At 46.7% G+C, this 13,898-nt stretch overlaps 3 non-coding genes and 5 pseudogenes across 3 annotated transcripts; 4 read left to right on the top strand and 4 right to left on the bottom strand.

Moving 5' to 3' along the window:
- Positions 1-51: 51 nt before the first annotated feature.
- Positions 52-161, bottom strand: LOC144940957 (5S ribosomal RNA; annotated as a pseudogene).
- A 369-nt stretch (positions 162-530) lies between these two features.
- On the top strand, positions 531-649 carry LOC144940996 (5S ribosomal RNA). Its single transcript, XR_013639207.1, has one exon. It is a non-coding gene; the product is annotated as a 5S ribosomal RNA (ribosomal RNA).
- An 881-nt stretch (positions 650-1,530) lies between these two features.
- On the bottom strand, positions 1,531-1,649 carry LOC144941002 (5S ribosomal RNA). Its single transcript, XR_013639213.1, has one exon. It is a non-coding gene; the product is annotated as a 5S ribosomal RNA (ribosomal RNA).
- Positions 1,650-2,422: 773 nt separating this feature from the next.
- Positions 2,423-2,531, top strand: LOC144940948 (5S ribosomal RNA; annotated as a pseudogene).
- Positions 2,532-3,414: 883 nt separating this feature from the next.
- On the bottom strand, positions 3,415-3,523 carry LOC144940952 (5S ribosomal RNA; annotated as a pseudogene).
- Positions 3,524-4,296: 773 nt separating this feature from the next.
- On the top strand, positions 4,297-4,425 carry LOC144941009 (5S ribosomal RNA; annotated as a pseudogene).
- Positions 4,426-5,306: 881 nt separating this feature from the next.
- LOC144940955 (5S ribosomal RNA) lies at positions 5,307-5,415 on the bottom strand (annotated as a pseudogene).
- A 701-nt stretch (positions 5,416-6,116) lies between these two features.
- Positions 6,117-6,235, top strand: LOC144940995 (5S ribosomal RNA). The gene has a single exon (XR_013639206.1). It is a non-coding gene; the product is annotated as a 5S ribosomal RNA (ribosomal RNA).
- Positions 6,236-13,898: the final 7,663 nt, after the last annotated feature.

The raw sequence follows: 13,898 nt of genomic DNA, 5'->3' as shown, positions 1-13,898 counted from the left end.
GTGGAGTAAATAGCGCCCCCTTGAGACACGAAAAGGCAAAAACTGTGTAAAAGCCTACAACACCTGGTATTCCCAGGCGGTCTCCCATCGAAGTACTAACCAGGCTCGACCCTGCCCTAGCTTCCGAGATCGGACGTATTCAGGGTGATATGGTCGTAGGCGAGAGCTGAGAGGAGATTTAGTAAACTTATCTCCAACGTAGTTGTGACCCACCTTTGGAAAAAGATTCTAACTCAGCTCAGCAGCTTCACTGCACCGTGACGCTGAGAGCCACGGCGCCCTAAGGGCTGTGGTCTTGACAGTGGCAGAAGTGAGCTCTGGGGTCGCGATCTGCAACTGGTGGTGAACACAAGTTTTGTGGGTAACATTTACTCGCTGTGAAAATGCCCCGAGACGTCTTGAGTTGAACTCCACTGTGAATGCGAGGATGACTGCAGGCAGTGTCTTCACACAATAAGTTAAGTTATTTTTTCCAAAGGTGGGTCACAACTACGTTGGAGATAAGTTTACTAAATCTTCTGTCAGCTTTCGCCTACGACCATATCACCCTGAATACGCCCGATCTCGTCCGATCTCGGAAGCTAAGCAGGGTCGAGCCTGGTTAGTACTTGGATGGGAGACCGCCTGGGAATACCAGGTGTTGTAGGCTTTTTGTTCTCGGCTTTTGCCTCTGTCCGTAGGCAGGGGGAGCGCTGTCTACCCCGCGTGTCGCATTCCGTGTCGTGCATTGTAGAGTTTTGTGCTCCACTATGACCCAAAGCTAACAGAGGGGGCCTTGCATATGAACGTCCCCGTAGTTCACCAGCGTTCACTCACTCTGTTGGTGAGACACTGATTGTCAAAACCAGCCCAGAGTTTGTTCCTGTGTTCAACCAATGCCAATGAAACGATTCACTCCCAGGTCACTTGGCTGATGGGATGTGTAAAGAAATACTTTTATTTTGTGGATTTCGCGCTGCTCAATGCATTATCGCCGGTGCTGACAGGAAAGCATTCTCCTACAATACCATTGTGCCAAGAGAATGTCATCATTTTACTTTTAATATAAATTAGTATGATTTAGTAGCCATAATTTTGATCGATTAAAGGATGCAACTCAATCGCAAGTAATAGTTCAACTGTTCTAACGCCAACAAAAGAAAACTGGTCATCAAAATGCATCGTTTTTAACGTGTTGTTCTTATCAGGTCCAATGGTGTAAATAAGTGCAAGACGCCAACTCACATTCCCCACTACCCCCTCTTCAGTGGGCAGTGCACAACACCCGCTTGTCGCACCCCACTTCTATGTACAGAGATTCCCGCCCTCACGAACCCCCAGGGACCAGCGTGGACACGCGGTCAAATAAGCCCCAATTACCCACTCGGCATGTGGAGCCCTGATCCAGCAGTGGATTGACAGAGGGCTGTTGAAGTTCAATCCCGCAGCTCTAAATGATTTGTTATCCGTGCGCCAAAAATAAAAGTCAGGTCGTGAAACGTGGAGTAAATAGCGCCCCCTTGAGACACGAAAAGGCAAAAACTGTGTAAAAGCCTGCAACACCTGGTATTCCCAGGCGGTCTCCCATCCAAGTACTAACCAGGCTCGACCCTGCTTAGCTTCCGAGATCGGACGAGATCGGGCGTATTCAGGGTGATATGGTCGTAGGCGAGAGCTGAGAGGAGATTTAGTAAACTTATCTCCAACGTAGTTGTGACCTACCTTTGGAAAAAGTAACTTAACTTATTGTGTGAAGACACTGCCTGCAGTCATCCTCGCATTCACAGTGGAGTTCAACTCAAGACGTCTCGGTGCAAACCCAAGTGGTGGTCTCAGCTCTGGAGCAACATCTCAGTTCTGAGCACCATCTCAGTTCTGAGCAGCTATCTCAGAGTAAAAGTTGTCACCATATTTACGTACAGTATGTGTGTGTGTATTTAAACCAAAACGTACAGACTTTATTAATCCGTTGATGGATGAAGACAGCCACATGCCGTGTCTGTACGATCCCGGGGGTTGATTGAGCATACTTCACCACGCTGGTGGACGGTGCGGGTTGGTGGTGAAGTGGTGGGGGTGGAGAGAGGCTGACCTGGTTCGCATATCACTCGACACCACCGATGTCAGCCGTGCCCGGGATTCTAACTCAGCTCAGCAGCTTCACTGCACCGTGACGCTGAGAGCCACGGCGCCCTAAGGGCTGTGGTCTTGACAGTGGCAGAAGTGAGCTCCGGGGTCGCGATCTGTAGCTGGTGGTGAACACAAGTTTTGTGGGTAACATTTACTCGCTGTGAAAATGCCCCGAGACGTCTTGAGTTGAACTCCACTGTGAATGCGAGGATGACTGCAGGCAGTGTCTTCACACAATAAGTTAAGTTACTTTTTCCAAAGGTGGGTCACAACTACGTTGGAGATAAGTTTACTAAATCTTCTGTCAGCTTTCGCCTACGACCATATCACCCTGAATACGCCCGATCTCGGAAGCTAAGCAGGGTCGAGCCTGGTTAGTACTTGGATGGGAGACCGCCTGGGAATACCAGGTGTTGTAGGCTTTTAGTTATCGGCTTTTGCCTCTGTCCGTCGGCAGGGGGAGCGCTGTCTACCCCGCGTGTCGCATTCCGTGTCGTGCATTGTAGAGTTTTGTGCTCCACTATGACCCAAAGCTAACAGAGGGGGCCTTGCATATGAACGTCCCCGTAGTTCACCAGCGTTCACTCACTCTGTTGGTGAGACACTGATTGTCAAAACCAGCCCAGAGTTTGTTCCTGTGTTCAACCAATGCCAATGAAACGATTCACTCCCAGGTCACTTGGCTGATGGGATGTGTAAAGAAATACTTTTATTTTGTGGATTTCGCGCTGCTCAATGCATTATCGCCGGTGCTGACAGGAAAGCATTCTCCTACAATACCATTGTGCCAAGAGAATGTCATCATTTTACTTTCAATATAAATTAGTATGATTTAGTAGCCATAATTTTGATCGATTAAAGGATGCAACTCAATCGCAAGTAATAGTTCAACTGTTCTAACGCCAACAAAAAAAGAAACTGGTCATCAAAATGCATAGTTTTTAACGTGTTGTTCTTATCAGGTCCAATGGTGTAAATAAGTGCAAGACGCCAACTCACATTCCCCACTATCCCCTCTTCAGTGGGCAGTGCACAACACCCGCTTGTCGCACCCCACTTCTATGTACAGAGATTCCCGCCCTCACGAACCCCCAGGGACCAGCGTGGACACGCGGTCAAATAAGCTCCAATTACCCACTCGGCATGTGGAGCCCTCAACCAGCAGTGGATTGACAGAGGGCTGTTGAAGTTCAATCCCGCAGCTCTAAATGATTTGTTATCCGTGCGCCAAAAATAAAAGTCAGGTCGTGAAACGTGGAGTAAATAGCGCCCCCTTGAAACACGAAAAGGCAAAAACTGTGTAAAAGCCTACAACACCTGGTATTCCCAGGCGGTCTCCCATCCAAGTACTAACCAGGCTCGACCCTGCTTAGCTTCCGAGATCGGACGAATTCAGGGTGATATGGTCGTAGGCGAGAGCTCAGAGGAGATTTAGTAAACTTATCTCCAACGTAGTTGTGACCCACCTTTGGAAAAAGTAACTTAACTTATTGTGTGAAGACACTGCCTGCAGTCATCCTCGCATTCACAGTGGAGTTCAACTCAAGACGTCTCTGTGCAAACCCAAGTGGTGGTCTCAGCTCTGGAGCAACATCTCAGTTCTGAGCAACATCTCAGTTCTGAGCAGCTATCTCAGAGTAAAAGTTGTCACCATATTTACGTACAGTATATGTGTGTGTATTTAAACCAAAACGTACAGACTTTATTAATCCGTTGATGGATGAAGACCGCCACATGCCGTGTCTGTACGATCCCGGGGGTTGATTGAGCATACTTCACCACGCTGGTGGACGGTGCGGGTTGGTGGTGAAGTGGTGGGGGTGGAGAGAGGCTGACCTGGTTCGCATATCACTCGACACCACCGATGTCAGCCGTGCCCGGGATTCTAACTCAGCTCAGCAGCTTCACTGCACCGTGACGCTGAGAGCCACGGCGCCCTAAGGGCTGTGGTCTTGACAGTGGCAGAAGTGAGCTCTGGGGTCGCGATCTGCAACTGGTGGTGAACACGAGTTTTGTGGGTAACATTTACTCGCTGTGAAAATGCCCCGAGACGTCTTGAGTTGAACTCCACTGTGAATGCGAGGATGACTGCAGGCAGTGTCTTCACACAATAAGTTAAGTTACTTTTTCCAAAGGTGGGTCACAACTACGTTGGAGATAAGTTTACTAAATCTTCTGTCAGCTTTCGCCTACGACCATATCACCCTGAATACGCCCGATCTCGTCCGATCTCGTCCGATCTCGGAAGCTAAGCTGGGTCGAGCCTGGTTAGTACTTGGATGGGAGACCGCCTGGGAATACCAGGTGTTGTAGGCTTTTTGTTCTCGGATTTTGCCTCTGTCCGTCGGCAGGGGGAGCGCTGTCTACCCCGCGTGTCGCATTCCGTGTCGTGCATTGTAGAGTTTTGTGCTCCACTATGACCCAAAGCTAACAGAGGGGGCCTTGCATATGAACGTCCCCGTAGTTCACCAGCGTTCACTCACTCTGTTGGTGAGACACTGATTGTCAAAACCAGCCCAGAGTTTGTTCCTGTGTTCAACCAATGCCAATGAAACGATTCACTCCCAGGTCACTTGGCTGATGGGATGTGTAAAGAAATACTTTTATTTTGTGGATTTCGCGATGCTCAATGCATTATCGCCGGTGCTGACAGGAAAGCATTCTCCTACAATACCATTGTGCCAAGAGAATGTCATCATTTTACTTTCAATATAAATTAGTATGATTTAGTAGCCATAATTTTGATCGATTAAAGGATGCAACTCAATCGCAAGTAATAGTTCAACTGTTCTAACGCCAACAAAAGAAAACTGGTCATCAAAATGCATAGTTTTTAACGTGTTGTTCTTATCAGGTCCAATGGTGTAAATAAGTGCAAGACGCCAACTCACATTCCCCACTATCCCCTCTTCAGTGGACAGTGCACAACACCCGCTTGTCGCACCCCACTTCTATGTACAGAGATTCCCGCCCTCACGAACCCCCAGGGACCAGCGTGGACACGCGGTCAAATAAGCCCCAATTACCCACTCGGCATGTGGAGCCCTCATCCAGCAGTGGATTGACAGAGGGCTGTTGAAGTTCAATCCCGCAGCTCTAAATGATTTGTTATCAGTGCGCCAAAAATAAAAGTCAGGTCGTGAAACGTGGAGTAAATAGCGCCCCCTTGAAACACGAAAAGGCAAAAACTGTGTAAAAGCCTACAACACCTGGTATTCCCAGGCGGTCTCCCATCCAAGTATTAACCAGGCTCGACCCTGCTTAGCTTCCGAGATCGGACGTATTCAGGGTGATATGGTCGTAGGCGAGAGATGAGAGGAGATTTAGTAAACTTATCTCCAACGTAGTTGTGACCCACCTTTGGAAAAAGTAACTTAACTTATTGTGTGAAGACACTGCCTGCAGTCATCCTCGCATTCACAGTGGAGTTCAACTCAAGACGTCTCTGTGCAAACCCAAGTGGCGGTCTCAGCTCTGGAGCAACATCTCAGTTCTGAGCAACATCTCAGTTCTGAGCAGCTATCTCAGAGTAAAAGTTGTCACCATATTTATACGTACAGTATGTGTGTGTGTATTTAAACCAAAACGTACAAACTTTATTAATCCGTTGATGGATGAAGACCGCCACATGCCGTGTCTGTACGATCCCGGGGGTTGATTGAGCATACTTCACCACGCTGGTGGACGGTGCGGGTTGGTGGTGAAGTGGTGGGGGTGGAGAGAGGCTGACCTGGTTCGCATATCACTCGACACCACCGATGTCAGCCGTGCCCGGGATTCTAACTCAGCTCAGCAGCTTCACTGCACCGTGACGCTGAGAGCCACGGCGCTCTAAGGACTGTGGTCTTGACAGTGGCAGAAGTGAGCTCTGGGGTCGCGATCTACAGCTGGTGTGAATGCGAGGATGACTGCAGGCAGTGTCTTCACACAATAAGTTAAGTTCCTTTTTCCAAAGGTGGGTCACAACTACGTTGGAGATAAGTTTACTAAATCTTCTGTCAGCTTTCGCCTACGACCATATCACCCTGAATACGCCCGATCTCGTCCGATCTCGGAAGCTAAGCAGGGTCGAGCCTGGTTAGTACTTGGATGGGAGACCGCCTGGGAATACCAGGTGTTGTAGGCTTTTACACAGTTTTTGCGTTTTCGTGTCTCAAGGGGGCGCTATTTTCTCCACGTTTCACAGCCACGAAGCCGAGCTGGCATTTCAATGTCTGTAGGGGGCACTGCCTATTCATGGTCAAACTCTTGACGACTTGGGATTCCGAATTGGAATTCATCAGGGTTTTGTTTGCTGAGAGTTTTATGTTAAATTGCATAACCACGATAAACATGACAGTGGCTTGTGAGGAGGCCTTCATCCGGCAAGTGCTGTTAAACAAATGTAACACGCTCACCCAGAGTTGGCGGTGTTCCCCACAAAACTTAAATATGCAAGTTCCACTCTGTGCGTGTCGCTCACGCAGAGCGGAGCTGGCGGGTTCTCGTCTCTAGGGGGCACCGCTACCTCGGCCTCAAGCTGACAACAGCTTCATTTTACCGCCTTTGTGCTTCCACTGCTGGATGAAAGTCTGCCAAAACCACGTCGGATATAGTTTTTGTTGACCGTATATCGCCACGTTGGTTAGTTTTGGGGTTTACGACCTGACTTTTATTTCTGGCGCACGGATGTTGTAAATGGAGGCGTTGGAAAGCTGAAATTTAGCATAAAATTCACTTGAAAATATTCAACGTCTAACTAAAACTGCAGATGTTCAGAATATTATATTGAAATGCTCTTATAATTAAAAAATATTATAAGTAATTAAGACTATAAAAAATACTTTAAACTTTGTAGCGGAACGAAGCAAATTTGATACTACAATTATAACAATCACATATTCATTCCACAGAATGAAAATGTTTAATAACAATCATTCAAACATTTTACAAAATGTATGCTTCTCTATTCTCCTATGGATAGCAAAATGCTCCTTCATGGAATAAATAAAAGGTGACCTTAGTAAATTTAAATAATCAAATAGTTAATAATGAAAATTAATAAAAATGAGTGTTATACCAATTTTATTTATTACATATTTATTTAAAGTTGCGCATTTTGATGTGACGTCACATTTCTCAAACCCACCCTCCCCCCTTCTTCACACATCGTCACAAATGTCTGACCCCCTCCCCCCCCAGGTGCGTGACGTCATTTATGGACGGCCCCTTGGCCAATCCACTGCTTAAATATTACTATAGAAAATGAGAAATGTAACCAGAGACCACTGCGACAACTTTACAAAACAATGGCATTTAACCAGGACCAGCAGACTAGCCCGTACGGGAACAGTGCTGTTATCCAAGACCAGTGTTGATCAAAGTGTGGTCTCCGGACTACCACGTGGTGCGCGACGGTCCTCCAAGTTCTAGATTTGAGGTTTTCGTGACTGCAAGGGTCCATACTCTTTGTTTTTTTTGGTTAAATCACGTAGGTAAAAAAGGAAAATAAATTAAAATAAATTAAATCACGACGTTTCGGAGGCAACACAAGCCTCCGTCTTCAGGTGGAACCGTCACAGCAAAATTACTGTATCAAGTGGAACCGTCACAGCAAAATTACTGTATCAAATTACTGTATCAAGTGAACTTGATACAGTAATTTTGCTGTGACGGTTCCACCTGAAGACGGAGGCTTGTGTTGCCTCCGAAACGTCGTGATTTTTACCGAAAAAAACAAAGAGTATGGTCCTCCAAGTGTTTCGTGGGGCTAATGCAAATGCAGATTTGTCCGGAAATGATGACATTGTTTATACCTTTTGTTTCGGACATTAATTCATATTTTGCTTATGTTTAATGCAGAAATTAAGTTGGATAAATTACCTTGTTTGAACGACCATGAACGTAATATCTAAATGCCAACCCTAAAAAAACATAAGCTTATAGCTGTGGTAAACAAAAAGAAGGTTTAATGTTCCGGTAATGTTACTTTTTTCTGGCAACAAAACAGGTGTTAAGATATTATAACACCGAGCTGAAACCTTTTACGAGGAATCATGTCTGCATTAACCACAATACTTGTAGTCAGAATGCAAACAAAAAACATACTCTGATCATATATGCATTGTCTTTGAAATTGATTGGTCCACACCAGAGTCAGCTTTCTTTCGAGTCTCGTCTCAAACGGTGTGAGACCAGAGGACGCCAAAATGCGCCTTTTCAGGCAATTTACGTGAAAAACCTTACTAATTGGCTGTTTCGGGTGGTGGCGGGTTTAACGACACATTTATATTTACGTGATCTAACCCAAAAAAAACTTTTATGGATGATATTGGTCGCGAAAACCTACGTGTCAAACTGGACTGCAATTAGACCTTCCTTTGATGTTGGCAAAAAAATTGAAAAACAGTGGGGCAAGTTGACACGCGCACACACCCAGACAAACCCTACACACAGCATGCCTATTATTAATATGCAAACAATTAACTCGAAAACCTGAATGCCCACATGAAGCTAGAACATCAAGGGTTCATGAAACGCACAGTTCGGTTGGCAACGTACGGTGCCATAGAAGTTCAGTAGGAGCGGATTAGAAAGTGAATTTAGTTTTTAAAACTACTGTATACACCTCTTACATTTTTTTAAGTATTAATGTTAGATTCGTATTTTGCGATTGAATTGCATTTACTTTTTGTTGTTCTTCCCTAAGCCCTCTGAGGCAAAGGTCAAAGCCGGTGTCTTCGTCGGACCACAGATAAAGAAGATCCTGGAGTGAAATGAATTCCTCAAGAAGCTCACTAGTAAGGAGAAAGTGGCTTGGGACAGCTTTTTCGCAGTGGTTCGTGGCTTCCTGCGCAATCACGAGGTTGAAAACTATGTGGAACTGGTTGAGACTGGTGACGAACTACGGCACAATGGGCTGTAGGATGTCCCTCAAAGTCTATATCCTTGATGCTCATCTTGATAGATTCAAGGAGAACATGGGAGCGTACTCGAAGGAGCAAGGCGAGCGCTTCCACCAGGATATGCTGGACCGCTACCAAGGACAGTATAACGAGAACATGATGGGAGACTACATTTGGGGGCTGATTCGTGAAAGTGATTTACAGTATAATCGTAAATCTCGAAAACCTTCTCACTTCTAAATCATGTGTAGTAATTTTTGCATTACTTTAGTATAAATACATGTACATTTTTATTCATGTTGTTTTTTTCTGACTTTATGTGAACGAAAAAACACAAATTCGCCAGTTTTCTCATTGAAAATAGGTAAAATTTTAAATATAACTATCCTGGTCACAAAAGCAAAGTTTGTGGGGAATAATTGCCATTTTCCTACTTGTTAGGCATAAGCAATTACCAAATAACACTTACTTCCCAGGAACAAAAATTGTGTTACGTAGTATATTTAGAGATGAGTGAATGCGTTTCGTCATCAGGGTTGGAGGGGCCGGGTGCTCTGTGGAAATGTTTGCATCGGCTGAGTGTTCCGCGAGGCCAAACAAAAAAAGTTTCATCAACAATCTTCTGGATGAAGAAAAAAACAAGACACGGTCCCCCGTATGACAAACAAGCAACGTTTACAAAGAGCCACAAACACAACCAAGCACGTGGAGGAGTGGTGTGCGGGAAGCCGACTTGGGGAAATTGTTTTCGCTTCACACGTGTTTCGCTGAACGCGACTCTCTTCGGCAACGCGTCTACCGCGATAAAACGAGAACTTACTCGACTGCAATTCATAATACAGGTTTTTTTTTGTGGTAACATCGCGTGAATATAAATGTGTCGTTAAACCCGCCACCACTCGACACAGCCAACTAGTAAGGTTTGTCACGTAAACAGAACACGCCAAATCGTTGCGAGTACGGCACACCGGTGTGTTGGAGAGTAAATCCACAACATTTACAATCTGAGTACGACGTTCTGTTTACGTGAAACACCTTACTAATTGACTGTTTCGGGTGGTGGCGGGTTTAACGACGCATTTATATTTACACGATCTAACCCCAAAAAAAACCTGTGTTGTGGATGATATTGGTCGCGAAAGCCTACGTGTCAAACTGGACTGCAATTGGACTTTCCTTTGATGTTAGCAAAAACATGGCAAAACAGTGGGGCAAGTTGACACGCACACACACCCACACAAACATTCCACACAGCACGCCTATTATTAATATGCAAACAATTAACACGAAACCTGAATGCCCACATAAAGCTAGAACGTGAAGGGTTCATAAAATGCACAGTACGGTTGGCTATACGTACGGTGCGATAGAACTTCAGTCGGAGCGGATCAGAAAGTGAATTTAGTTTTGAAAACTATACACCTCTTACATTTTTTAAAAGTACTAAAGTTAGATTCGTATTTTGCGATGGAATTGCATTTACTTTTTGTTGCTTTGAAAGATCATTGGCGTTGGAGACCTCTTAGTCATCGGTCTTATCATGTGGATTGTAGCACGCCATGTACGTGTGTATCGTACTTGTAGACTAGGACACGGGTGTATGTTTGTACTGCATTGTAGACTATATTGTATGTACTTTATTGTAGATGTGTACACAGTGCGAGTATCATTTATTGTGGACTATCGTGTTCAATATTTGTTGCACACTCGAAATGAAAGACGTGTGCAGGTGCTCCAAAATCGAGGGCAAACACATTTAATGTGGTTAATCTGTAAAATGCAACAGCACGTGTGTCACACACAGCAATCTTCACCGAGTCGCCATTAACCACGTGACTGGTGTCCAAGTGCGGTTATTCAATCACCGTTTCTCTTAAACCCAATTCTACTACTGATACGCCATCTTTGTCTTTGACAATAACCTTTGCACTTCACTATTCGCATATTACTTTAATCCTAAGCTGTATGTCTATCTACACCATCGACTTATATTGGTATCTTACACCCATTACCTGTACTGTATGTGTGCTATATACTTACTGTACGTGTCACCATTGTACCACTTACGACTATGCATGTGTTCTCTTCTGAATAGCATTGAAAGTAGTCATACTCTGGGTGCATGGGCATGGTTATAGTCTAAACAGTATTAGGGTTAGAGAATTAAAATTACAGTATGTAAATACAGTGCGTCATCCTTTACAACGCACAGCGCTAAAACCCCTCCAATTGAATATATCACAAACTAACAATTCAAAGCCAAGCTTGAAGTCTAAAACAAGTCTAGAACAAGTCTAGAACGATCAAAAACAACTTTTGAGTCCTTTACCTGTGAGATGCAACAGCACGTGTGTCACACACAGCAATTCTCCAACAGTCGTCAATAACCATGTGACTTGTGTACAAGTGCGGTGAATCAATAACCCTGCCAGCCCCCGGACAGGCCCAACTCCGTTATCGCATGCTGGTGTACACACGTACATTGATGTACTGCACAGCACATGAGGACTTTCACAGAACCACACTTTACTCCCTTGCTGCACAAGGACATAATTAAAAGAGTGATTCATTCCTAATGTGTCACGTATATATGTGTACTGTATTGTTAACTGTAGAGTAGACGTGTGCGTTGCGTCATAGACTTGTGTGTCATAGACTGGTGTGTGTGTACTTGTAGTCTGGAGTGTGTACTGTATTGTAGACTGTAGTGAGTAGTGTGTGCGTTATATGGAAGACTAGTGTGTGTGTACTGTATTGTAGACGGTAGTGTGTGTTTATGTACTTTACAGGCAACCCTCACCGCACGCTGGGGTTACGTTCCTGGAAAATGCCACTTTCGGCCAAACCGCGTTAGACAAACAATAGACCTCATGAGTAAAATAGGGTTGCGTTCCCGGGTCTGAGATTATCACCCCCTCGCTCTTTATTTAACAAATTCTACGTGATTTTCGTCCTTGTTATTGTACTAAAGGATGTCGAGGCGTTGTCATTTATTGCGCGTGCGTAGTACGCCGTCGTGCGCATTGACTTTGTTTCATTATAACGCGAAAAAAAAACACGCGCAAAAATGCACGTAAATGATACATCTTTCTCACACTCAGTTCATTCACATCTTCTGTGGGGGCTGCTGCCCCTCGACTCTTCACTCGTGGGAGGGCTGCTGGTCCCCGACTCCTCTCCCCCTTCCTCCCTCCGCGCTGCTGCCGCTCGAGTCTTCGGCCTCGCTGCCTCCGCGTCCTCCCTGTGAGGCATGACTCGTGGCTGGCTCTCGGCCACCTGGGGTTATTCACACACTCCCCGTGTACACTCACCCAAATGTTTGGGGAGAAGACTCCTTGCACGTGCATGCCCGTGCACGCTGCTGCCCACACTCGTGCACGCGCAGCCACCCACACCTATTGTCCGCCACGTGCACGCGCTAAACATAGCTGTATTAATATGCGCGGGCGCGGCGCAGCACCACCAGCACCACCAGCACCACAACCACCACCACCACAACCACCACCACCACAATAACCATCACCACAACAACCACCACCAATGATGAAGGAATGTCGACGGGATTTGCGCGCAACACCCGGGCACAATGGTCGATGAACGTCGGCAGGATTCGCGCGCAAAACCCGGGTAAAATGACGGAGGAACGTCGACGGGATTCTGGCATGGTCGGCAGGATTTGCGCGCAAAACCCGAGCACAATGGTCGCGCTGATGAAGTTATTCGCGCGCCAATTCCCCGCACTACGGCGAGCTATTACCGACGATACTCGTGCATCAATCTGTTGCGCAAGCGCGTGTGGTTAGCGTGGCCCAAACGCAACGACAATCGACTCGAGGTTACCTCGCGTATTTCACTCGTTATTCACACCTGCACCGAATGTCCACGATCGTTTATCAGTGAATGCGTGCCGATCATCACACTTATACGCGTACTCACACCACCCCATGCAATCTTCACATTCACAGAAATCACACGGCGCTGTTATTTTATGGTAGAGGTTTATTCCCGACGCGACTGTAATTAAACACGACCTGTCTCGGAGCCAGAATCACCCAGCGAGCAGCGTCTCACCTATTTCTATTAAATCCCTCGGTAGGTCCCTGCGCTACCTGTCACCTCTCTCAAGTACTCACGGTTCTGCCCGGACGTGTGGGAAGTCGGGGAGAAACGAGGCTGCACGAAGTTACTGCTGGGAACGGGTCCTGGCTGCGCTGCGACGCGTCACTCGGACGCTCGAGTGGCCGGAAGGTTGACGGTCCCGATCGCTGACTGGAAGAGAACTGAACTGGTCATCCTCTTCCTGCTTTTTATCCTGTTCTACATCAAAGAGGTCCTCGGCCAAGCTGACGGGGCTTCCAAGCCAATCATCATGTCTCCCCTGCGTGCTCCATCCGTCCATTCGGATCCTAATCCACGCAGCCAAATAGACATTTACCCGTGGCCTAACCCCCCTCACTTCAAATGGATTCTTGGCCAAGCTGGGCCGCCCTCTCGGCCAATCCTGACGCTTCCCTGTGTGCTCGTTCCCCTGAGTAGCCTCAGCCCGCCCGGTACCCCGCACCCATGATCTGGCTCCACGCCCCCACGGTGCCCTTAGTCCATTGTCCCCGCGCCCGTCCTTTAGCCCGCCCCTACAACCGGGTTCAAACCCCGCTCCTTGCTGGAAGTTCGGCTTCCTTCCCTTGTGCGGACTGTATTCTTACTGTGGTTGCCCGATGGGCTTCGCCGTGGCCATGCAATGTTAGGTCAGTCCACGGCGCCGCAGTGCGAATTTAACCTGGGGGCAATCTGCCAATTTCCTGGCCCCGGGAAACCGTGGAGCCCCCCACGAGGGGGTTCTCGGGTGAAAACCCAGAGGCCAGGTGACTTCCTCACGAGGTCCTACGTGCGGGTATGTATGTGTGT

This window comes from Lampetra fluviatilis, chromosome 23, assembly GCF_964198595.1.
Source record: "Lampetra fluviatilis chromosome 23, kcLamFluv1.1, whole genome shotgun sequence".
NCBI lineage: Eukaryota > Metazoa > Chordata > Hyperoartia > Petromyzontiformes > Petromyzontidae > Lampetra > Lampetra fluviatilis.
The sequence above is the reverse complement of the archived record's forward strand: the minus strand, read 5'-3'. Positions and strand labels throughout refer to the sequence as shown.